Source organism: Narcine bancroftii, chromosome 3 (genome assembly GCF_036971445.1).
Source record: "Narcine bancroftii isolate sNarBan1 chromosome 3, sNarBan1.hap1, whole genome shotgun sequence".
NCBI classification, from domain to species: Eukaryota; Metazoa; Chordata; class Chondrichthyes; order Torpediniformes; family Narcinidae; genus Narcine; species Narcine bancroftii.
In genome coordinates, this window is record NC_091471.1 from 53,192,835 (window position 1) to 53,218,515 (window position 25,681).

The 25,681-nt window shown below is 41.1% G+C and overlaps 1 protein-coding gene and 1 long non-coding RNA gene across 2 annotated transcripts in view; one reads left to right on the forward strand and one right to left on the reverse strand.

Annotated features, from left to right (window-relative positions):
- LOC138757183 (uncharacterized) overlaps positions 1 to 25,187 on the reverse strand; it is a 29,599-nt gene extending 4,412 nt beyond the window's left edge. Inside the window, exons 1-2 of the long non-coding RNA XR_011353406.1 lie at positions 21,385 to 25,187; positions 5,596 to 5,755 (exon numbers count right to left, since the gene is read on the reverse strand). This is a non-coding gene — a long non-coding RNA (uncharacterized lncRNA). The remainder of the gene's footprint in view (positions 1 to 5,595; positions 5,756 to 21,384) is intronic.
- LOC138756681 (AT-rich interactive domain-containing protein 3A-like) overlaps positions 1 to 25,681 on the forward strand; it is a 612,036-nt gene that overhangs the window by 58,269 nt on the left and 528,086 nt on the right.

Genomic DNA, 25,681 nt, shown 5'->3' on the forward strand with positions numbered 1-25,681 from the left:
CAGCGCTTGACGTCCTGCTTTGCGGAAACTGCCAAAATGTTTGGCCTGGAAGTCAGCCTGAAGAAAACTGAGGTCCTCCATCAGCCAGCTCCCCACCATGACTACCAGCCCCCCCACATCTCCATCGGGCACACAAAACTCAAAACGGTCAAGCAGTTTACCTATCTCGGCTGCACCATTTCATCAGATGCAAGGATCGACAATGAGATAGACAACAGACTCGCCAAGGCAAATAGCGCCTTTGGAAGACTACACAAAAGAGTCTGGAAAAACAACCAACTGAAAAACCTCACAAAGATAAGCGTATACAGAGCCGTTGTCATACCCACACTCCTGTTCGGCTCCGAATCATGGGTCCTCTACCGGCACCACCTACGGCTCCTAGAACGCTTCCACCAGCGTTGTCTCCGCTCCATCCTCAACATCCATTGGAGCGCTCACACCCCTAACGTCGAGGTACTCGAGATGGCAGAGGTCGACAGCATCGAGTCCACGCTGCTGAAGATCCAGCTGCGCTGGATGGGTCACGTCTCCAGAATGGAGGACCATCGCCTTCCCAAGATCGTATTATATGGCGAGCTCTCCACTGGCCACCGTGACAGAGGTGCACCAAAGAAAAGGTACAAGGACTGCCTAAAGAAATCTCTTGGTGCCTGCCACATTGACCACCGCCAGTGGGCTGATAACGCCTCAAACCGTGCATCTTGGCGCCTCACAGTTTGGCGGGCAGCAGCCTCCTTTGAAGAAGACCGCAGAGCCCACCTCACTGACAAAAGGCAAAGGAGGAAAAACCCAACACCCAACCCCAACCAACCAATTTTCCCTTGCAACCGCTGCAATCGTGTCTGCCTGTCCCGCATCGGACTGGTCAGCCACAAACGAGCCTGCAGCTGACGTGGACTTTTTACCCCCTCCATAAATCTTCGTCCGCGAAGCCAAGCCAAAGTAAAGTATATAATTGATAATTAATAATAATGGTTTGTAGTGAAGTTGGTGTCTTGGCACCAGTAGGGGATGGCAGATATAGATTAAAAACAAACGCTGGCCAAAAGATCACTGGTGTGGTAGAAGCAAGGGTCAATCAATAGAGGAGATAAGGTAACAATAATAATGGGTTTGTTGCCATATACCTTCTGCCCAAAGGTAGCAGTGAGAAGTGATTGTGACCAGGGTGATGGGAATTCTTTATCATGTTGGCTGCCTTCTCAAGGCCGCACCTCGCATAGAAATCTTGAGTGAATGAGAGGTTGGATCCTGTGATGGACCAGACAATGTTGACTACCTTCTGCAGCCTTCCGCGTTCAGCCTAGGAGTTGATGAGGAGGAGGAGGCTGAGTGATTGACTGTTAAATCGGTAGCTTGCTGGAGTGCACTGTTGATTGGAGAGGAAGAGCCTGGATATAATCATTGTGGAGACAGTTGTTTGTTAAAATGGTTACACATATTGTAATGCTAAAGGCAGCTGAGCTGAGCAATTAACATCTGGGCAGACTATCATTTGACTTGTGGGAATGAGCCAGGGCTATGATTTTTAAGATAAGGAATAATAAAGCCATTCAGTTCTATTTTCTTTGGTAACTTTTGAGTTTCAAAGCAAAACACTGAGGATGGAGATTGAATTCTCTTGAGACAAATTCAGGTTATTTATTCACAAGATAATGTAGTAAATCCAAATCATTTGGGACTCTTATTGCTTGCGGTGGACCTGTGCTCCATGCCCATTCCCATAGCTGTGGAGTAAATTCCTGTGCAGACTTCGACTTGGTGATATTTATGGCAAATATTTTTATTTCTTTCTAAAGTTCTTCCCTTGGAGTGATGAATGTGCTTCTGAACAAGACCTTTTCTGAATTTGGAAAAGCATCATTTTTGTTTTCAGTCACAACATGCTCTGATGGGAATGTTCATTCTATTGTGAATCAGGTGGCTTCATGGTCCTTCAGGCTGCTTTTTCACTTAATAACACAGCTGATCTGATTGTCAGCTCAACTCCATATTCCTGTCCACCTGTGGTAACCTTTCACCTCCAACCTTTCACGCTCAACTATCTATTTACCTTTGCCTGTCAAAATAGTCAAAAAGCTCTGCTTCTACCATCGTAAGGAAGATTTGAGTCCCCCTGAAGAAAAAGTGTTTTTCTTCTTGTGTCTTACGGGTGATGACTTCTTTTTAAATTATGATATCTTGCTGATCATTTTTTTTTTTGATGATTTCCTCTCCTGAAGGTGCTGACTCTGTGTTGCGATATGGCGATAGAGGGCCTCTGGTATCTTGCCAAAGTGTCCTTTCTGATGCATAATCTTGGAATGTACAGTAAAACCCCTGGTATCCAGGATTCAAGCCTCTGGCAGACTCAGCAACTGACAAAAAAAAATTGAGGAAAATAAAACATGAGTTTAAAATTGGTGCACCTCGCCTTTAGTTCCCCAATGCATGCAACCATGCAATCTCAAGCAAACAGAAAATTCATTTATCTGGCATCTACCAATGCCCATGGATGCTGGACACCAGGGGTTTTACTGTATTGCAAAATGTGTAGATATTACAAAAAAAACTTGAGACTTCAGTCAATGTTAGCAAACAGCAGTGGACAATAGTAGTTTAGGAAAGCAGTTCACCACCACCTTTTTGAGGGCAATTAGCAATGGGCAACTTATTGCTGGATCAGCCCCCATCCCTTGAATTAAGTTAAAAAAAATTCTTGGGTGATATCTTGCTTCCCTCAATAAAGCTGCTGTTGCCCTATTTGGAAAAGGTTAGCCAGCTCGGAAACAACTGTCACAGCATGGAAGGAGACTATTTTGCTCACTAACTTTGTACCATCTCCTTGAAAGAGCCATTCCCCCACACATTGTCTACTGTTCTACTCTGCTGCTTGGTGAATGCTGAAACTGCATTTATATCCAACTTTGGCTGTGTGTTTCCAGACCCAAATCACTCTGAGTAATACAAAATTCCTTCTTGTCACTTTGGTTTATTTTGGCCAGTTGCCTTTATTTCTATGATCACTCATTCTTGAATCCTCTGCCAATGGGAACAGTTGCTTTCTGTCTGTACCCTTTATAATTTTTAAATATATTTACCAGATCTCTTCATAATCTATAAACTTCCACGGAAAACAATCCCAAATTTGCCAAATAACTAAGTCCCTCTTCTCTGAAATAATTTTTACAAAAATCTCCTCTGCACCCTCTCCAACGTTGTGTGGACCCCTAGGACTCGATGACTATTGGCTGATGACATGTACCGTACTTCCATCATTGTGAAGTGCTTTGACAGGTTGGGCCTGGTGCAAATCGACTCCTGCTTCAAGAGGGCCATCTCAGTTTGTCTATTGTCACAACAAGTTAACAGTGATGCCATCTTGTTGGCCCTCCTCTCTGCATTAGATCACCCAGATCAAAAGAACACCTATGTCAGGGTGTTGTTGATTGACCACAGCTTGATATTTAACACCATCATTACCAGCAAAGAGAATAATCAAGCAGGAATTTAGGGCTCTGTTTCTCCCCCATCACAACTGGAGCCTTAACTTCCTCACTGGAAGACCCTAATCAGTGTGGACTGGCTTTGCTGACCATTAAGCCAGGGACATCTCAAAGCTACTTGCTTAGACCCCTGCTCTAGTTCCTCTTTACCCACGATTGTGCAGCCAATTTGGCTTAACACAATATATACATTTGCTGATGACTCCACCATTGTTGGCTGAATAATGGATACTGAGAAGTCGGAATCTGGTTGTTCATTTTCCTGACTTGCCGAGTTCCGACAGCAGTTTGTTTTTGCTCTAAATTTAATCGTTCTCATTCTCTTGCAACTCTAGCTTTCACTGTATGGTTTCTTCACATCTGTGATCCTGTGATTTGTATAAGAATAAAAACCTATAATGCTGGCAGTACTCAGCGGGTCTGACATCATGTGTGCGATGATAAACTGAATTGACATTTGAGTTCAGTAACTTTTTCTGGAACTGGGAATTGACATAATCAAGTTTTAAAAGAGAAAAGAGGGGAGAGAAGGTGAGAATAGAAGGGAATGAATCAGACATGGATTGAAAGGCAGGAGAGATTAAATGACAAAATAGATGATCATGAAAAAAAGAGGGCAATCCAATAAGAGAGCAAGGAAGACTGGAGCAAATTCTCTAATGTCTGTGAATGTTACTTTTTTTTATTTAGAAGTTTTAAAAAATGAATGCTGAAAATCTGAAATAAAAATGCCAAATGCTAACTTTCTGAAATTGTTGAACCTGTGTTGTTTAGGGCAGAGAACTCTAATGTGCCCGTTTGGAAGATGAGGTGCTGTTTCTCAAGCTTGCATTAAGGAGCTTGAGAACATGGGATCAATATGAGAGCTGGATAAATGATTGGTGACTGGAACCTTGCTGTCACATTTGTGAAATGAATGGTCACCCCATCTGCAGTGTACACCCCAGTGTAGAAAGAAATGAAATTGCTACTACCTTATTGTATATTGGGAGTACAACTAAGTTTATGCTTCACATGGAATGAGCATTTGGGGCCCAAGATGGTAAGGGGCAGGGAATAAAAGGTGTTGCGAAGTGGAATGTGTTTTTGTGGTATTCAAAAATTAAATCCGAGCCTCTTGAGAAAGAACAATGGTGCAGCTATTGGAACGTTTGCCTCAGAGTTTCGGCAACCTCTGTATGTCCTGACCACAGGTGCTGTCGATGTGAAGTATGCAGATTCTACCATTGGCCCCATAGGCTTCCTCTGGTTACTCCATATCTCAAAAAAAAAACACATGTGGATTGGTAGATGAATTGGCCATGGGTAGAAAAGATAGAAACTATGGAATCAGATGATCGTAGGGTTACCTAAAATTGGACACTCAATCTTCATGCCATTAGGTTCCAGGAGAAATATGATGCATATTCAACACAAATGTAGTGGAGAAACTCAGCAGGCCAGAGGAAGTAAAGGGTAACCAACACAGGGTGGCACAGTTATCGTAGCGGTTAGTGCCACACTATCACAGTACCAGTGACCCAGGTTCGAATCTGGCCCTGTCTGAAACAAGTTTGTACATTCTTCCCATGTCTGTGTGGGATTTCTCTGCGTGCTCTGGTTTCGTCCCACCCTTCAGACTGTACAGGATTTGTTGGCTAATTGGTATATTTGCATGGCATGAGCTCATGGGCTGGAAGGGTCTGTTACTGTGTTGTATGTCTAAATTTAAATGTAAAAACATTTTGGGCCTGGGTCCTTTGTATAGTACTTGACGCCAGTATCTGCAGACTTCCTTGTTCAATCCCATGATGTGTTGTTCCTCAAGTTTATTTTTAACATCACCCTGACAATGGCTGAGGCTGAGGCTGAGGACAGACTTGTCATCATTCTTACAATGGCATGTTTGTCATTCGCCCCCCCCCCCCCCCCACCTCACCCACCTCACCCCCCGCTTCTATTCATGTAATTTTACCTCTTTTTAAATCTTAGTCTTGATAAAAGGTTTTGACAAAAAATGTGGACTGATCATTTTTACCCATGATCTGACCTGCTGATACTTAGCTAATATCCTGATTTGCACTTGTGGCTCCAAAAACCTCTATGTGGTGAGGCATAAGAAGTTTACCCTTCATTTTAATGGATGAAGGTTCCTGTGGAACCTGCCGCCTTCCACACCTGAACGATTGACTTGTGTTTCCTGTGAACAATTCCTGAGTTGAGAGGAGAGAGCTATAAAATCCCTTCTCGTATATGTTCTTTCAACTTCAGCAACAACAGAAGGCCAGCTGTAATTGGTACAGAATGATTAATTAAACCCCTGTGATTCAGAAAGTAGGCTCTGAGAGCATTCTTACATAAGTAATCATATTTTCTTTAGATCAAATCCACTGGATTATGTACTTTAATAAATAGGAAAAAAATAGCTCTATTTGGAGCGTTGCAGGTATGTAAACTCTGAATGGAGCCAGTTGACATGTTCTATTTAGGTACTAAATGAGAACTATCAGAGCCTGGCATGTATAATTTAATTCACAGATGTATACAAGTGCATTTGACGTTAAGATCAGATTTCTGGCCTTTAGATTCCTGACCCATGCTGTCATTTATCTTGCTCATCCTATTTCAGAGATCATTGTTCTATGCAACATTGGATGCACTGTTAATTTCCTACATAGCCCTAAATTAGCTGATTGTAGCTGGGAAAAGCTTAAATCATAAAAACTTGCAGTGTTAACCCTTACCTCACCAAAAGGTGTGCTACTGACAACTCAGTACATTGGGCTCCTGTTTTTACCTTGACTTCATGAAGGACTTTGTCCATTGCAAAGAGAGAAAACATGGTTCTATATGAGCTATTAAAGCCTCATTGTTTTTTTTCCCTAATGTTTACATAAACTATGCAGCTGACCACAACACAGAAGATTTGCTGAATGTTCCAAGTAGTGTTATTTCTTCCATTTTATTCTCAACCAAGGACAAACTAAGTCCTTAAAACCCTCCCGAAGTAACCATATGCCATTAATGGCATACATCGAGACCGCTTCAATTTCAGGAAGGTTTGGTTTTTAGAAATGGAATTGAAACAAGGAAGTATATTACAAAATTTTGTCCTGAAGTGGAAATTTACTGAACTATTTGTTTAGATGTGTAAACAAAACATCATGACCTCAATTCTAAAGTATTTTTGATAAACCAACAATTACTTGCTGAGCTTACCACATTGGACCACGGCATAACATTGAATGCGAAAGATTGTTTGGAGTTGTGCTATCAGATTGAAATGTTTTGTTGCAACTGGTGTCTCTTACGCTTATGACTGGATACTTCATTCGATCATCATTAATCTATGCTAATATTATACACTGGTAGACTTTGTTGTTGGTAACCTTGAGCTGTTTTCTTCGATAATTTATGGGATGGACACAAAGAAACTGACAGCAGTGAAGAGAGATACAAGATTTTAAAAATAAAATTTGAATTAAGAGACAGGTGAGAAATTAACATAATATTTGAAGTTTATATCGTTCCTTTGTGTTGTGCAGCAAAGAAGTGTTTTAACTAACTTGACAATCAAATGAAAATTCAGAGTCCCCATTATCTAGATCCAAGCCCATTTTTGCTACCACTTCTTTTGACCCCATTGTGCTCTCTGTCCTATAGTCAACTCTTTTTGCTTGTATCTGTTTTCCTTTCATCTGCAGTGAGGACCAAGAAATACGTCTCTTTTCTTTTAAAGGCAGGATAGATCACGCTAGGCCTATATGAAATTGAATTTGGCCAGTTGTCACGCAATCATCTTCCTCCGCAGCCTCCAAGTATCAAGAATGACTGAGTTCTGTCCTGGTTCTGAGGTTAAGCCTGATGAGAATGATGTTGTATCCACAAGTTCTGCCACAGATGGGCAGGATGTGCTTGAAAGATAGCTGGGTCAATAGTGTGTGGGGGTGGGTCCACCCTTTCTGACATGTTATAGCTGGGTTTCTGTGTACTCCCAGCTTGAGGTTTTTGGTACCAGATGCTCCTTTTCCACATTGATTAGTTGTAGGCCAGGGATTCCCACAAGCGGGAGATGATGTTACATTTCTATAAAGAGTCTCTAAGGGAATCCTTGAAATAATTCTTCCATCAATAATCTTTGCAGTCGTGGAGCTTGGCGTGGAGTCTTAGCTTGGGGTGCTTCGTGTCAAGCACAGGAAGGATTTGGCCTCACACAGTCTATTCATATTCAGAGTGATCATTTTTGGGGGAAATAGTGAGAGCATCTTTTGGAATGTGGATCCTTGGCATCCTTCAGACTTATTGCTATATTTTTATCTACGATCTGGGTAAAGCCAAATTGCCAGTGGAGAATCTGATGTTTCTGCGGTTGGTGGGGGAGTGGCTGTGCAATTCATTTTGTTTCTAGTGATTTTGGTCTGTCTCTTATTACTGCAAAAATCATACTTTTGAATTCATGGTTTCCAGATTGGATATTTGCAATGATAAACTCTGTCCTGTCATAAAACCCTTACTGCGGCCATGATTCCAGAATCTTTAAGGAGTGCTGAAATATTAGGTTCCAATTAAACTGCACTACTTTGCTCTTTTTATGCCTACATCCATTGTCATGTGGAAGACTAAACTTCTTTAAGCGAACCATTAGAAAAATATACCTTTAATTTAGAGATACAGGCCTGTCTGACCCACACAGCCCAAGCTCCCCAAATACACCCAATGTGACCAATTAACCTACTGACCCTGTATGTCTTTAGAACATGAGAGGAAACCGGAACACCTGGTGGAAACCCGCGCATTCATGGGGGTGGGGTGTGGGGGGGGGGGATCGTAAAAGCCCAATACAGGCAGCAGTGGATTTGAACCTGTGTTGCTGGTGCTATAATAGTGTGTGCTAACAGCAATGCTAACTATGGCGCCCCAAAATGTCTGGCATGCTTCTTAAGATGATTATGTTCAGTACTCACAGAAATCATGTATTTGTTGGAAACCCATTCATGAAATAGTAGGGAAATATTAATTTGCTAAGAGAAAAAATTCAATGCAACTCAGAATATGTGGTAAAAATGAATCTCTGCATTTACTGGAGAGAGTGGAGACGACCTGGGCTCGAAGCTAGAGCTAAAAAGACAATCTGCTGGAGGAACTCAATGGGTTGAGCAGCAACAATGGGAGAAAAAGAATGGCCGGAATTTTAGGTCGAAGCCCTTCATCAAGAGTTGTTCCTGCAAAGCATTTTGATTGCAATCTGCTCCCATTCACCCTATAGTGGCCCATTTGCAGTTTCTTTCTCAGCATTTTGAACATGAAACTCAGCTATACTTGTTTTCCACCTGTAATTTTCCCCACTGTTCATTGCTTTAATTCATGTCTTGTTTAGTTTCATTTGGTCCTTTACTTGATCAACTTCACCTCAAGGAAATAAATGTTTCTTTCATATTTTGTACAAATATATTGCATGCTAAAGTACACATTATTGTTTGTAATGGAGACATCTGTATGATACAGTTGTACGGAAGGTCATCTATATCATATCGTAAATGGAGAGACTTTTGGAAATTTCAGCATTCAGTCCAATCTCTTCTGAAGTGCAGTATCAGTTTTATGTTCAGTCAGGAACAGAGCAGAGTGAGTCACGTGTCGTGGCATGTCTGGAGTGCAACTGGAAAGAAGTTCCATACAGTGGCTCTGTGAAATGCAAGGCATCTTTAGGATTCTATTAACGATTTAAATAAAACGCAGATAATGCTGGAAATGCTCAGTTCAGCAGCATCGGTGGAGAAGGAAACAGATCTAATGATTTGGATTGTTGAACTTTTATCAGAAATAGGAAAGATTAGAATTCAAGCATTTAGTTGCTGAAATGAGGGAAGAGGTGGAGAAAACAAGAATGTTGGTGATCTGATCAAGAGAGGGTGAAAGAGGGAAAAGGTGTTGATTCCTGCTGAAAGAGTGTGGTGAAGGCTTGCAAAATTGCAGCTGATTTGTCAAGAATAGATTCAAATAGGAGATTAATAATAAATAAAGAAAAACCCATCACTATTTGTTTCCTTGAGTCTCTCTTGGATTCCATCCTTTCACTGACATTCCTTTGGATATTTCCATCTCATTCCCCTTCTTTGCAGCTCAAAACATCTTTGAATGAGAATTTTTCCCAGCTTTGATCAAACCTCATTGGGCTGAAAAGTTAACTCTGTTTAACTCTGAAACTTGCTGACTGACCTATGAAGTAATTCCAGTAATTTTGTTTTTTTTTAAATTAATTTGCAGCAACTGCAGACTTCTGCTTATCAAGCCATTCAAAATGTTCTGTTCAACTAGTTTGTGTTCACTGTGATGCCAGATCACTAAATGTGGATAATCTTAAGAATGTGGAAAAATTATTGTTTTGAAATCTTGCATTTTCAGTAATTTTTCAAAACAAATGCTGAGAAAAGCTTTGAAGCTGATTAATGCAAATCCCATGTAGATAAGCACGTTGACATACTGGGAACTTGAAACTATTTGCATGTGGTCAATGAATAAAGAATTTAAAAAAACTTTTAAGAATTCCGCCCATTGAGAGCTCACTTAAATATTTGGAATTCAAAAGTCTGTGGATGTGGTAAATCAGAAAATATTGGAAAAACTCAGCAGGTTGTGTTGCACCTTGGATCTAGTGGAATCAGACAGCATGGAAGCGGGTCTTTTGATCTAAAGAGTCCACGTGGAACATCAATCATCTAATAGCACTAGGACATAGAACATTATAGCACTGTATAGGCCTAACCAGAGTTTTAGAGAACTGCAACATTACCTCTTGACTCCTGAACTGAATCCCCCAATTAATGAAGGCCAACGTACTAATTACCCTATCAACCTGCATGGTAACCTTGAGAGATCCATGGATTGGACCCCAAGGTCCCTCTGTACCTCCACACTGTTAAGAATCCCGCTGGTAACCATGCACACTCCTTTAAGTTCAACCTTCAAAAATGGATAATTTCACACTAATCCGGATTGCCACTTTTCTTCTCAACTCTGCATCCTCTTTATATTCTGTTGTAATCTACAACAACCTTCAACACTATCTACAACACCTCCAACCTCCATGTCATCTGCAAACTTACTGACCCATTCCTTTACTTCTTCATCCAGGGCATTGATAAAAATCATAAAGAACAGGAGTTCCAGAACAGATCCCTGTGTAACTCCACTAGTCACTGACCTCTAGGCAGAATACATTCCATCCACTACTACCCTTTGCTTTCTGTAGCCAAGCCAATTCTGAATTCACACAGCCAAAGTTCCTTGGATCCCATGCATCATAGATTTAGGAAGCAAGAGATAGGAAGATCTCCTCCACCGAGAGGTCTGTCTCCTGATCAGGTTCCTTAACCTGTACAAGTTCCAGTATGGACTCTCCTTTTGCTTGAGACGTTCATTAAGGTAAGACCCCTGCATAAAAGTCTTGAGCCTTTCATACCTTGATGAAGGGCTCAAACCTGAAACGCTGGTGATGTATTTTTATCTTTGCTGTATAAAGAATACTGTTTGACCAGCTGAGTTTCTCCAGCATTGTGTTTTTATTTCATATCACATGATGACTTCACGCAGACAGCACCGGAGATCAGGATTGAAGATGGGTCACTGGAGTCCTGAGGCACTTGGTCTACTGACAGTGCCTTTCTAATGTAATCTCTATGATATATTGGAAAATTAAGAAAAAATGTTTTAAAACAGAGAGAGAGAGAGAGAGAGAGAAGTGAGTAAACAAATAACAAGGTAAAGAGAGACCAAAATGAGAGTCGTAATGTAGCTTCATTACTTATACTTCCACAGGCTGTACATTTGAGGTATATGATGAGACAGAGAGGGTTAAAAAAAATAGGCTGGATCTGATGAAAATGAATTGTTCCCAGTACACCTTTATATAGGCAGAGGGGTATCTCAATCTAAAGATAGAAGCTAAGTAATTTAAACTTGTTGAAAACAAGGTTGATGCTATCAAGAAAATCAAGCATCCAGAGATTTTTCTTGAGCTTCTCTCCATTCTGGGAATAATTCAATATTATTAATGTAAACCGACGTCATTGCACAGAGAAATACAAATGAGCTGATTTACACATCAAGAATTTGATTACCATTAGTGCACCCTGAATGGTGTATCTTTACTGGTTCAGTACATTATGACAAGAACTCTATAAAGAGAGCATGTAACATTTCAAGTTTTGGTGTACGTGACAGGAATGGCTCATCACATTGGCTTCATGCACACTTAACAAAAGCAAATAAGACAGCCTGCAAATTGAGAAAGGAGCATCTTTAATTGGAAAAATTGCCATAAGTTTACATTGGGTAAACGCCAGGTTCTTGATTATGATTTAAAATCATTATACTTGGGTCTGAGAGCATCAGTTCTAATAGATGAAAAGTTGGGTAGTTTTGCCTCCAAAACACAATTTAAGTGCTGATGTTCAGTTTCGAATCATCCGATTATGGATTGCGAAAGCACAATTTTCATTCTGTAAACTCATTCTGAGCAGGTGGGCTATCTTGGGAATGTGTTGAAACAAACAATGAAAGCCTAACTCAGGGAAGATGACAATTGAAGGAAAGTGCAATGACCCAAGACAAAGAAATGCAAGTGAAAGGGTCATAAGACTCAGCTATGGGACGGCAGTGAAGTTGTCCAAGTCTAGAGTTCACAAAGGTATTTGGTATGTCACGGAAGTAAATTCATAAGTATTCATGCAAGACACGCAAACACTCAATGCTTCCAGGTTGACATCATTTCATTACATATTTACATGATGCTTTTGGGTGTTTTTCATGTGTGCAACACTGGAAGACATATGCCTGAAAATACTGAAGAAATGTGGAATCTATTCATCATGTCAGCATACTGTAAATTTAATTCCTGTTGAACTGTCACAGAACAGCAGTAATTTAAGACAAGGGGGTGCATGTTTTTTTAGTTCAAGGATGTAATGCAATGTCAAATACAAATATACAGCTGAGTAGGTTGCAATAATTGAGTAAGCCAGTCGACTGACCAAATCTGTCATGTCTGTGTTTGCATATGAAGAATATTCACATACTTGCTTTCAGAAAGGGAAAGCAGTGCAGTGCATTTATGTTACATGGATCTATAATGTAATGATGCAATCATGTTTATTTTAATATTTTATTGGACTAAAGTAAAATACATCCAGTTGATTGAAAGCACCAAATGTTCTCTACGTATTATTGTAGTCAGAACATTCCTAGTATTTTCCAAGGTCTGTCCAAAATTATATTACAGGAGCCATTGAAGAATCCCAGTACTGCTAAGGTATCATGCGAAGAGATCTGAATTTTATGACTGCAAACATGTACCCGTTTAATGAGGGTGGAGGAGGAATTAATAGCATGAAGCAAGGGGCAATTTAATTCATAGGTTGGAGGAATTTCAATTGAGCCATGCATTCATTACTAACTTCCTTTGAGCAGATCCTATTGCGACACACGTTGCTGTTGTGGTTCTCAGACAACTGTTTTGTGTGATTGGTTCATGCTGGAGAAGCATTTTATTGTCCAGTGATATACATGGGTCCTCCTTCCAGTGATTGATGTTTTTATTTTTAGTTGATTTAATGGGACAGACTGAATCTCTGAACCGTGGATCCAGCTTTCCAAATAAAGCCATGAAGTTGAAAATCATACATCATTCATAAACATGATACATGTAACTTCCTGAACTCTCCAAACAAAAAAAAGTGCTTAACTTAAAAATGCATTGGTAGTAAGGAAAATGTCAGCAAAAGATTAGCTTTAAAACTGTAACCTTCACTGAGGCTTCAAATAAAGTTGTAATTTAAACTGCTAATCTAATCTGAGTGCTTTCAGGAAATCTTCCGATACAAGATTTGTTTCGCCCACCAAATATATTTTTAATGTTTTTATCCGAGATGCTTTATTATTGACTTTAAGAGACTAAGAGACATGCTGACTTGTGACAGAGTATATAGATATGTTTTTGGGAGACAAATTTGGTTTGTTAGAGTAGGTCACATACAAACACTTTAAAACAGATCTTATTTAAAATATTGGAGTTCTGCCCTGTGCTAGACATGTTGGGGCCAACAGTCTTTGCAGGGGCTTTGGAGAGTGCCCAAGAGACTTCATTAATGGATTGTTTACAAAAAGACAACAGATGAAAGATCTTGTTGGAGCTGCAGATTGTCTGGAGCTGTTCTAAGAGGGACATGTGGTTATGCAAGCAGAGAGGGTCAAACAGGCTTTCTCTCACAGAGAGAGAGAGAGAGAGAGAGAGAGAGAGAGAGATCACTTGTACAGTGTTACAGCCAGCAACAGCAGCTAGGACTCGAACAGGACAAGCTGGCAAGCTTGTGGAAAACCCCATGTGGAAGACAGGTTGTAAGTGCTTGATTCAGCCTAGTCAAAGCCCTTGTGGTTCATTCAAGAGGAGAGGACTGACTGTCTAATGTTTCACTTGGAGTAAGAGAAACAAAAAGGCACTCTGTGGTGACCTGAAAGAAAGTGGTTATCATCTGGAGAACCCTGAAGGAGGCAAGTTTCATCAGCAAGACTCTGAAGTGGCTGGGTGTCCATCGTACAACAAATCTCTCTGAAAACTGATAAAAACCTTCCTGAGTGGTAACCATTTACCTCTCAAGCACCAAAGCCTGGTGAACTTTATAAATGTTAAATTCTGTGCACAGTATAAGAATTGCCTGCAACCAGTGAACCTGGAGGAATGAGAATTGAGATTGAACTGTGAATCAAAGAAGTTTTCTAAACTTGTGCATACATTACATACACGTGCACTTAGAATTAGAAGGGGGTTAAGTAAGTCAACAGTGATAAGTGAAAGTTTGATTCTATTTTCATGTTTAAAGATAATTAAAAACAACTTTTGTTTAACCATTTGTCTTGATGAATATCTATTGCTGCAAGGTTTTGGGGTCCTTTGGGCTTGTAATGGACTTTGTATAAAAGCTTTCTTTACTACCTGCTGCCACACACAGAAGGCCAAGAATACTTTAATATTCACAGCTCATTGGGAAGATGACAATTAATTTAGACAATATTTAGGCATTTTAGTTGTTCATTTATTTGATGTACAGTGCATTTGAAAGTCCAACGAAAATAAAAGTAGCCTCTGAGATGGTTGGGTTTCTGCCGTAGGTATTTGTATGTCAAGGTATTGATGATGTTGAGTGTAGTAAGGTACGTGTCTAGAGATGTTAATGGTGGGCATGCTATCTAAATGCTGGTTAGGGGAATAAGCTGAGTGAGTAGTGATAATGTCACAACTGTTATATCCTCAAGGTTCAATTCTTTGAAGTGTAAAGGTGACAGGGGTACTGCACCCATGGTGTTGATGTGGTTATTGGGTAGGTGTGTAAACAATAGGATGAGTGATTGTGCACTATAAACATTATTGATTGCTGAATTTGGGATGATGAAAAGTAAGAGACATTTTTTGTCATTTGGAAACTGGATTTCAACAGAAATGGGAAGTAGTCTAGTTTCCAGATGATAGATCATTAAATGCATGCATGATCCTCTAAATCAGGGCTAATATATTTGCAGCTTGAACAACTTGGACAGTCACTGGTTTATTTATGAATGCTTTAACCAGGAAAATTGTATGCTATATTCTCAAATGGCCTTCTCAAATAAACTTCTAATTTCTTTGAATAATGAAAACAATTCAATCTTCAAGTTCTACCCATTTCCTGTTTCATATAAAATCACTTTAGTGTGTGACAGATTAATAAAGATTCAGATCACAGAATCAATATTTTGACTGTGTCGAGCTTGCTGATTGGAGCAAGCATTAGACTGAAAAGCCAGCTTGGCTTCCCTGAAGGAAAACGTATTCATGAATGCTATCCATATGCCTGGGCAAGTACTGTAACTGGAAATCCATTTTGCGAAGCAGCATTGTCCAGACTCCAGGAGTAACCTAAACTTCTTGTTGGTTTAATTACAAATTCCACTTCTACTCTGACCTGTGCCTGTTGCTGCCCCTTCCACAGACCTGCTGAGGGGCATTTTCAACATTCTCCTTTTGGTTTCAGATCTCAGCAATTGCTTTGACCTGCTTTTCACAGCTTTAATGTGATCCTTTGGTTGCTTTGTTCTTTAACAGCCCTCGTTAATTTATTAACTTGATACTTCTGTAAACCTCAAGTTCACCTTGCTCACTCCATCAGAGCAATTGTCATGTCCTCTTGGCAACTTAAAATTAACTTGTTTTCTGTTATTTTGCAGTTCTGATGAAGAGCCTTCAACCAAAATAATTATCTTTGTTTCTTTTTCCACAGATACTGTCTGACCTGCTGTGTGCTCCCTTGACAATGGTCAAGATGGGGTTTAGGCCCGGGGCTCCGAAAGAGTAAACTACTGGTCCAATTCAAAGGAAGAGTTTTGTTTTAATTGTGTGAAAGAGGGCAGCAGTATATCCTTAATGCAATAACCTTGATGCCTTCAGCACGAATGCATGCCAGAGACAAACAGAGCCCCAAATAGAAACAGGAAGCCGAAAGGTTGCTCATGGGGGTAGGTTGTGGAGATATGGAGACCTTAATGTTGGGAATCCCAGAGCTTAAGACCAAGTCTGATCTCTACCTGTTGGTTCAGAGTTGAACAGTGATGACCTGGCTTACATTTCTCTTCCCTGTGATCTTTATTGAATGGTGGTTTTGTAAGGCTCACCCAATTTATGTTTTATTCTCTGGCTGACAGTCAACCTTCTATCTTTTTCTTTCTTTGACATGGCTTCCCGGACGAAGATTTATGGAGGGGTATGTTCACGTCTGCTGCAGGATCGTTGGAGACTGACAAGTCCGATGCGGGACAGGCAGGCACGGTTGCAGCGGTTGCAAGGGAAAATTGGTTGGTTGGGGTTGGGTGTTGCGTTTTTCCTCCTTTGTCTTTTATCAGTGAGGTAGGCTCTGCGGTCTTCTTCAAAGGAGGTTGCTGCCCGCCGAACTGTGAGGCGCCAAGATGCATGGTTGGAGGCGATATCAGCCCTCTGGTGGTGGTCAACGTGGCAGGCACCAAGAGATTTCTTTAAGCAGTCCTTGTACCTCTTCTTTGGTGCACCTTTGTCTCAGTGGCCAGTGGAGAGCTCGCCATAGAACACGATCTTGGGAAGGCGAAGGTTCTCCATTCTGGAGACGTGACCCACCCAGCGCAGTTGGGTCTTCAGCAGCATGGATTTGATGCTTGCAGACTCTGCCAGCTCAAGTACTTCGATGTTGGTGATGAAGTCATTCCAATGAATGCTGAGGATGGAGTGGAGACAGCGCTGATGGAAGCGTTCTAGGAGCCGTAGGTGAGGACCCATGATTCGGAGTCGAACAGGAGCGTGGGTATGACAACGGCTCTGTACACGCTGATCTTTGTGTGTTTCTTCAGGTGGTTATTTTTTCCAGACTCTTTTGTGTAGTCTTCCAAAGGCGCTATTTGCCTTGGCGAGTCTGTTGTCTATCTCTTTGTCAATCCTTGCATCAGATGAAATGGTGCAGCCGATGTAGGTAAACTGGTTGACCGTTTTGAGTTCTGTGTGCCCAATGGAGATGTGGGGGGGGGCTGGTAGTCATGGTGGGAGCTGGCTGATGGAGGACCTCAGTTTTCTTCAGGCTGACTTTCAGGCCAAACATTTTGGCAGTTTCCGCAAAACAGGATGTCATGCGCTGGAGAGCTGGCTCTGAATGGGCAACTAAAGCGGCATCGTCTGCAAAGAGTAGTTCTCGGACAAGTTGCTTTTGTGTCTTGGTGTGAGCTTGCAGGCGCCTCAGATTGAAGAGACTGCCATCCGTGCATTACCGGATGTAAACAGCATCTTCATTGTTGGGGTCTTTCATGGCTTGTTTCAGCATCATGCTGAAGAAGATAGGAAAGAGGGTTGGTGCGAGGACGCAGCCTTGCTTCACACCGTTGTCAATGGAGAAGGGTTCGGAGAGCTCATTGCTGTATCTGACCTGACCTTGTTGGTTTTCGTGCAGTTGGATAACCATGTTGAGGAACTTGGGGGGCATCCGAGGCGCTCTAGTATTTGCCAAAGCCCTTTCCTGCTCACAGTGTCAAAGGCTTTAGTGAGGTCAACAAAGGTGATGTAGAGTCAATTGCCTCCAAACTTGAAAACCTCCCGACAGGCCACTCTGACCGGATCGTGTCCATGCAACTCCCCCTTCAAAACAAGCGACGCATCACCCTCATCAGTGTCTATGCTCCAACCCTTCAGGCAGAACCAGCAGAAAAGGACAAGTTCTACACTGATCTGCGCAACCTCATCCAATGCACCCCTACAGCCGACAAGGTTGTCATCCTTGGCGACTTCAACGCTCGCATCGGCAAAGACTCAGAAACCTGGCCAGGAATCCTTGGCAAGCATGGTGTCGGCAACAGCAATGACAACGGGCGCCTCCTGTTGGAACTCTCCACAGAACAGCGGCTTATCATTACTAACACCCTTTTCCAGCAGAGAGACAGCCTGAAGAACCTTCTATATTGCTGGATTAATGATATCAGAGCAGTGCTTTTATTCATTTTATGTCATTGATGCATATTTTCATAACCAGGTGCAATTATCTCCTTCTGTAAGGCACACAAGCCATTAATTCCTTCTTGGGTATTCTGTGGTGAAATCTCATTTGTCATCAGAATTAAAATAGTGTTTTTAAGAAAGTATCTTATTGAATCCCGCTACATTGGTTTGTGATGTAGCAGGTATCATGTCTTGGGCATGGTCTTGTTGCTCTCTGGCATGGTCATTGAGCAAATGAGTGGCAACATACTATTTTTAATGATTTTCTTTCCACTCGAGTTTCTCCTTCCTGTGTGGATGCCTTGGGCAATGATTCCAGGTCACAAGCTGTCCTCTCAACTCCCCTCCTAGTGACCCTTGAAAATGAATTTCAGCAGACATTTTACCTGAAAGGTCATCATAAGTGAACAAATCTTCATATAAGAACTGTATATTTTACTTAACTGGTTTGGATTCTGACTTTTCCACTCTCTCTCTTAGGAGCATAAAAAAAAATTGGTGGTGTGTGGAATTCTCATTTTCATTCTAGTATGTTGCTAAATCCTCCCTTCCTCCATTTCACCTACAATTAACCACAGCTCCTGTTGACCCTGATAACTCTCTTTTGGCCCTACAATTCTCAGGGAAATCTTTTTCTTGTCACTAGGGTTCTTCTGCCCATCATTATTCTCCATCTGTGAGCTTCCTAACTTCTCTATCTCTCTTCCTTTAAGTATTCCTTAAAACCCGTGTCTGTGATCACCTGCCTATATAACTTAATTGTTGGATCACTGTCGATTGATTTCTCTAGTTATGTTTCTGTGAAACATCTAGGAAGATTTTGATACTTTAAAGTTGATGTATAAATGTGTATTCTTGTTTCCATTCTGACTGAGATCGATGAACTCAACAAGGATTCAGAGTTGGGATTTGCAGAGGTCATTATCTGGTTCTGATGATTGGAGAGTGTATTGGAGAACTTCCATTTATCTACTCAATTGTTCTCTCAACTCATTACCCTCAATGTGAAGAAGGCCCCTCCCAGGAACCTTTTAAATATTCCCCTCTCTGCTAAAATCTATGCCCCTGGGATTAAGGTGATGCCTATTTACCTTATCTGTGCTCCTTATTACGTTATATACCTCTGTGATGTCCCATCTTGCCTTTTAGGGAGAAAAGTTCCAACTTTTCCAACTGTTCCTTATAATTCTTGCCTGGTAACATTCTCACAGATCTTTTCTGCACCCTTTCTAGCTTAATGATATCTTTCTTATGGTTGGGTGAACAAAACTGTACACAATACTCAAACTGCTGTCTCACCAATTTCTTATACATGAAATATGACCTTGCTGCTCCTGCCTTCAATGCCCTGGCTGATAAAGGTATGTATACCAAATGCCTTCTTCCCCCCTCTGAGTTGGCACTTTCATTGAACTGTGTACCTGCATTCCCAAGTCTCCTTGTTCTACTACACTTCAGAGGGCCCTACTATTCTCCACGCAAGTTCTGCCTGGTTTAATGTACTATTACAGCACCAATGACCCAGGTTTGGCGCATTTTGTAAGGAATTTGTATGCTCTCCCTGTGACTCCAAGTGTTCCCATCTTCCCAAAATGTACAGGCTAGGTAGATTAATTGTATGTAATGGGGTGGCATGGATTTCAGTGGCCGCAATTGGTTCTGTTGTAAATTAATTTAATGAAAAAAAAGTGAGTTTGAGTTAAATTCAGTCTTTTGTGCTTTGGTCTACTTTGTTAGTTCATTTAGACCCTGTTGTAGTCTTGGATAACTTTCTTCACTGTCTGTAATACCACTAATGTTGGTGTTACCTGCAAACTTACCAAGCATACTAACTGCATGTCCTCCAAGTTGTGAATATAGATGACAAACAACAGTGGACTCAGTACTGGTCACAGACCTCCAATCTGAATAAAAACCTTTCACTACCACCCTCTGTCTGCTACTATCAATCTTGTTCTGTGTCCTATGTTCATTGATGATTACACAAAGTTCAAATCTATTCACAACATCAGCAGAAGAAGCAGTTGGACCTATTGGCAGAAGCTGATAAGTGGCTGGTGACATTTATGCACCAAAAGTATCATTTTCTGACAGGAGAAAGCCTAATCAACTACCCTTAACGTTTAGTGGCATTATTATCACCCAGTACCTCACCATCAAAGTCCTGGTTGGTCATCACTGACCAACTGGACAAGCCACATAAATATTGCAGCCTCAGCAACATGTCAAACACTCAATTAAGAGAGATTCATCTCTTGAAACCCCAGAGTCTTTACAATAGATAATAGGTGCAGGAGTAGGCCATTTGGCCCTTTGAGCCAGCACCACCATTCACTGTGATCATGGTTGATCATCCACAATCAGAGCCCCGTTCCTGTCTTCATCCCATATCCCTCGACTCCACCATCTTTCAGAGCTCTATCTAACTTTTTTTTGAAAGCGTCCAGAAAATTGGCCTCCACTGCCTTCTGAGGCTGAGCATTCCACAGATCCACAACTGTATGGGTGAAAAAGCTTTTTCTCAACTCCATTCTTAACTACACAATCTTCTGGTATTTTCAAATAAGAGTGTATTTAAAGGATAAATTGGGACCAACAATGTTTTTACCAAATTGTAGTAGTATGGATGGAAATGCAAAGAAATTTACTTCAGCAATGTATCTCTTGCTGCAAATGGGAACTCCTAAACAGCGGGGTTCATAAGTCGAGGCGGAGATTGGAATCAGAATTAAATGTAAGAATAGATGAGCAAACCTAGTTTGTCGGGATATTATGACTAACACAATAAATGTAAGATGTAGATTAGTACAATGTTTTTTTTTGGCATCAATTATATTGCGCACCACAGAAATAAAACAAATTAAATTTAGACCTATCAGACTGATGTTTTAGATGTGGTGAGGAGGTGGGAACTTTTTTTTGCATTCAATTTGAGCTTTTTTTGGGTTCATCTAGGAAATTTCCTAGAGCAGATCGCAGGAATCAAACTTCCACAAAACCCACAATTATTTTTATTGGGTAATGTTACAGGACGTAAATTTAAATTCCAAACATCAAACAGATTTTGTTAAGATTGTGTTGGCGGTAGCTAGAAAATGTATAGCAGTTTCATGGAAGTCTGATTCACGTCGAGGTATGGCACGTTGGAATGCAGAAATACATAGTTGTATTCCCCTCAAGAAAATTAGTTATAGCTTATGAAATAAGTACAACATATTGTTACGTTTGATATCCACATTTAAATCTCTGGTGTAAATCTTTAATTATGTTCACCCTAATCCTCAAACCTCTGTTCTTCTCCAAAGAAAATTAATTGAATATGAATTTATGATGTGTGGAGTGTGCAGCTCTTTTCAGCAATCCATTCTGCTTTCTTACCTTCCTTTTATCTTTTTCTTGCTTTTCTTTCTCTATCTTTTTCTTGAGGGTCTTTTCCTTGGTGGGTGGGGGTTGGGATACAAAAATCATAGAGTAAATACTGGATTTACTTTTGTACTTGTATTTGTTAATTTTGAAATTGACTGCATTTATGGTCAAAAATTTTAAATAAACTGTTTAAACAAAACACCAAAGGCTCCAGGTTCATTAGTACTTCACAACTTGCAAATGCAGTTCAAGGACACCATTGCTTCATTGTTGATGGGTCTGAAGTCTGGAACATCCCCAGCAGAACTGTGCAAGAGGCTTCATCATCTTCTCAAGGGATGGATCATCATTGCTGCTGTTGCCAGCAACATACAAATCCTGAAAAATGAAATAATTTGAATCCATACTCCAGGAAGAAACAAGTTCTGGAGTTGAGAAAAACAAAAGGGCAAAGGTAAATGAGAATGGGTTGCGGCAGTAATCACTTGGGTTGCACTAATAATAGCAAAAACAATGAAAGAGTTAATGATCCAAACAAATATTTTTCCAAGGCAAAAAATAGTTTATTCAGATTTTGATCAGTTGTTCAGTGGATCACAGGAGAGCAAACCAACCTCCCCTCCATCTATACCTCTCCACTGTCTTAGGGAAGCTGATGATGTATATTAAAGGACCCTCCCAACTCAGCTGAGGAAAGGAACCTAACGTACAACAGGGACAAATGTGTCTTTAGCGCCAGGAAGTTGCCAATCCTGGGCTACATAGAACAGAACGGGGAAATCAGCCCAGATCCAGCCCGTAGGCGCCCTCTCCTAGACCTCCCAGTGCCACACATGCTGAAAGCACTAAAAAGGTGTTTGGGGCTGTTTGCTTACTACACCCAATGGGTACCCAACTATGCCGACAAGGCCCACCCACTGTGCCCAGCAGTCACCAGAGCATTCAGGGACATTAGGGACCATATTGCTAAAGCTACCATGCGGTCCATAGATGAGTCGATCCCATTTCAAGTAGAAACGGATGCATCCGATGTGGCTCAGGCAGCCACCCTAAACCAAGACGGACGACCGGTGGCCTTTTTTTCGTGAACCCTACAGGGGTCAAAAGTAAGACACTCAGCAGTAGAGAAGGAGGCCCTAGCCATTGTGGAAGCAGTAAGGCACTGGCGACATTATCTGGCGTGCAAACACTTCACCCTCATCACGGACCAATGGTCTGTGGCTTTTATGTTCTATAACCAGAACAAGGAGAGAATTAAGAATGACAAAATCCTGTGCTGGCGGATAGAATTTAACTACGACATTCTATACCGCCCTGGGAGACTCAAGTCCCCGGACACGCTGTCCAGAGGCACTTGTGCCATTCTTAACCACACGTCCCAGTTGCAGAGCTTGCACAATGAACTGGGCCACCCGGGGGTCGCTAGACTGTTTCACTTCATTAAAACCCAAAACCTCCCATTTTCGGTAGAGGAAGTGAGGTCAATGAACAAGAGCTGCCCCATCTGTGCGGAAAGCAAACCGCAATTTTACCGGCCAGACAAAACCACCCTGATAAAAGCTACCAAACCTTTTGAGTGCCTCAGCCTTGATTTTTAAGGCCTGCTCCTGTCCATTAATAGAAATGTCTATTTCCTAAACGTAATAGATGAATATTCCTGTTTCCCCTTCACAATCCCGTGTTCTGATGTATCAGCAACCACTGTTATAAAATGCCTCCAACCCATCTTCAGCATATTTGGGTACCCGAACCTCATACACACAGACAGGGGAGCTGCATTCATGAGCGCAGAAGTACAGCAGTACCTGCACTAGAGAGGGATTGGTACCAGCCACATTACGAGTTCCACAACCCCCCTCCACTCCATAGAAGATACATTACCTTGAATATACAAACCTTTAGATGCAAGTACAATCTGCTGTATTTGTTTGGAGAGCTCTTCATTGTACTGTTTATGGTTATTTTACATGTGACAATAAGCAATTCAATTCAAATTCCTAAAGATTGGAACTCAATTTTAAATAAGTGATGTAAAAGGGTAATTTGGAAGTCGAGGTCTCATTTGCACTTGTGTGGCCATGACTACCTTTATCACTGGACTCGTAACCATTACTAACCTAATCTTTTGCAAATTGAGGAAATATATCCTGGCATTCACTCTCTAACTTGTTTATTTTAATATATGTAATCTTTTATAATTTTAGCTTTTCAAAAAGTGTTATTTCAATGTGTAAATTTCCTGTAAGTATTTCTTGAGCACTCACAGTTTAGTTACACAGTCTCCAGATGTCATTGAAGCAGAAAGTTTTATTTTTTTGGAATGAATGAAGAGAAGCTGGAGGGACTCAAAGGGTCAGGTAGTGTCCATGGGGAGAAGTGGTACGTCACCATTTTTATTAGATAGGACCCTGGAGGAATATAAACATTGCAGGAAAGAGCTCAAGCAGTGTACTAGAAAGGTCAGAAGGGGCCACAAAATGTCTTTGGCAAGCAGGTTGAAAAAGAACCCTCAGGCATTTTATTCTTGCATTAGAAATAAGAGGGTGAGGAGGGGCAGGATAGAACCGCTCAAGCACAAAGGAGGGAAGTTATGTTTGGAGTTAGGGGTGCTCAATGAGTACAATGCATTGGTAGTTACCAAAAAGATGACATGGAGGATATTGATTAGGAGCACAATGGGGGGAATGCTGATGTGTTGGAGCATTGTGTTGGGTCTCTTGAGGAGCATTTGGGTAGTTAAGTTCCCAGAGCCTGATGGGATATATTTGAGGCTTTTGAAAATGGCAATTGAGATTATTGGGACTTTGACAAAGATCTTGGCATCCTCACTTACTGCAAGTGAGAAGGGAAATGGGGATAATCCAGAAAATTATAGGGCTGGCGAGCCTCACATCAGTGGTAGGGTCATTTATGGAGCAGATACTTAGGGCTCGGAGTTATGCACATTTGGAAGGGCAGATTTGGGACAGCCTGCATGGCTATGTGAATGGCAAGTTATGTCCTACCATTGTGAATTTTTTGAGGTAGTGACAAATCTGGTTGATGAGGGTAGGGCAGTGCATGTTATCGACATGAACTTTGACAACATCTCTCATTGGAAACAATTCCTGAATGTACAGATGCATGGGATCCACGGTGAGCTGGTAGCTTCAGTACATAATTGTTGGTCATGGCAGACTGAGGGTAGTGATGGAAAGGTGCTACTCTGGCTGGAGGACTGTGATCAGTACTGTTCTGCAGGGATTATGTTGGGACCTCTGCTATTTGTAATATGTATAAATGGCCTGGATGAAAAAGGAAATTGGGGGGTGGGGTAGTAAGATTGGTGGAGCTGTGGGAGGTCAAATGTAAGGGAAACTTATGCAATTAATGGCATGATCCTTAGAAGCATTGATATGCAGAAGGATCTCAGAGTTGAGGTTCATGGAGCCTTGATATTGGCTATGCAAGCAGATAGGGTGGTAAAGAAGGTAAATGTTTTGCTTGGTTTCATTGGGCAGGGCATGGAGAAAAATGTAAAGAAGTCATGCTGCAGATACTGAATATAAAACTTTGGTTCGGCTGCACTTAGAATTATGTGTGCAATTCTATTCACCCATTACAGGAAAGATGTGAAGACTTTTTATATCTGATATTTTTCCACATGGCTTGATGAAAGGTTTTTAATTTTTCTTTTAGGTTTACCAGGATGTTGCCTGGGTTAGAAGGAATGAGATTTGTCCAAGGTGGACATTTTGAATATTAGTGGGCATAAGTTTTAGGTGAGATGAGAACAGTTTAAGGAGATTTATAAGGTTTTTTATTAATACACAGAAGGTAGTAGGTGCCTGGAACTCATTGCCAGGGGAAATAGTAGAAGCAGATAAAATGGAAACATTTAAAAAACATTTAAACACACTTAAGGGGAATGGATTATGTGCAGGCATATTGGATCTGTTTAGATTGCCATCATGGTCAGAACAGATATAGTGGGCCGAAAGGTCTGTTCCTGTGCTGTACTGTTTCATGCTCTATCAAAGCACATTGATTTAGAAGATGAATTATGTCTAAATTATCACCAACTAAATACTGAATAATAATTAATTTTACCATCCCAATCCTCTCAGACTAAAATTAATGCAGGACAGCTGAATAATCACTTTACTTGTCTTTTACGACTGTGGCTCAGTTTCACCCAGAGTAATAGGAGAGACCTTGGCCCAAAATCACTGGCTGCCTGTATCCAAACCATTATTTTGCAGCTTTATCCCTGGATACAGTCTTTGCTTGGGAATGTAGGGGTATCTTAATGCAGAGAGCCAGCTGCAAT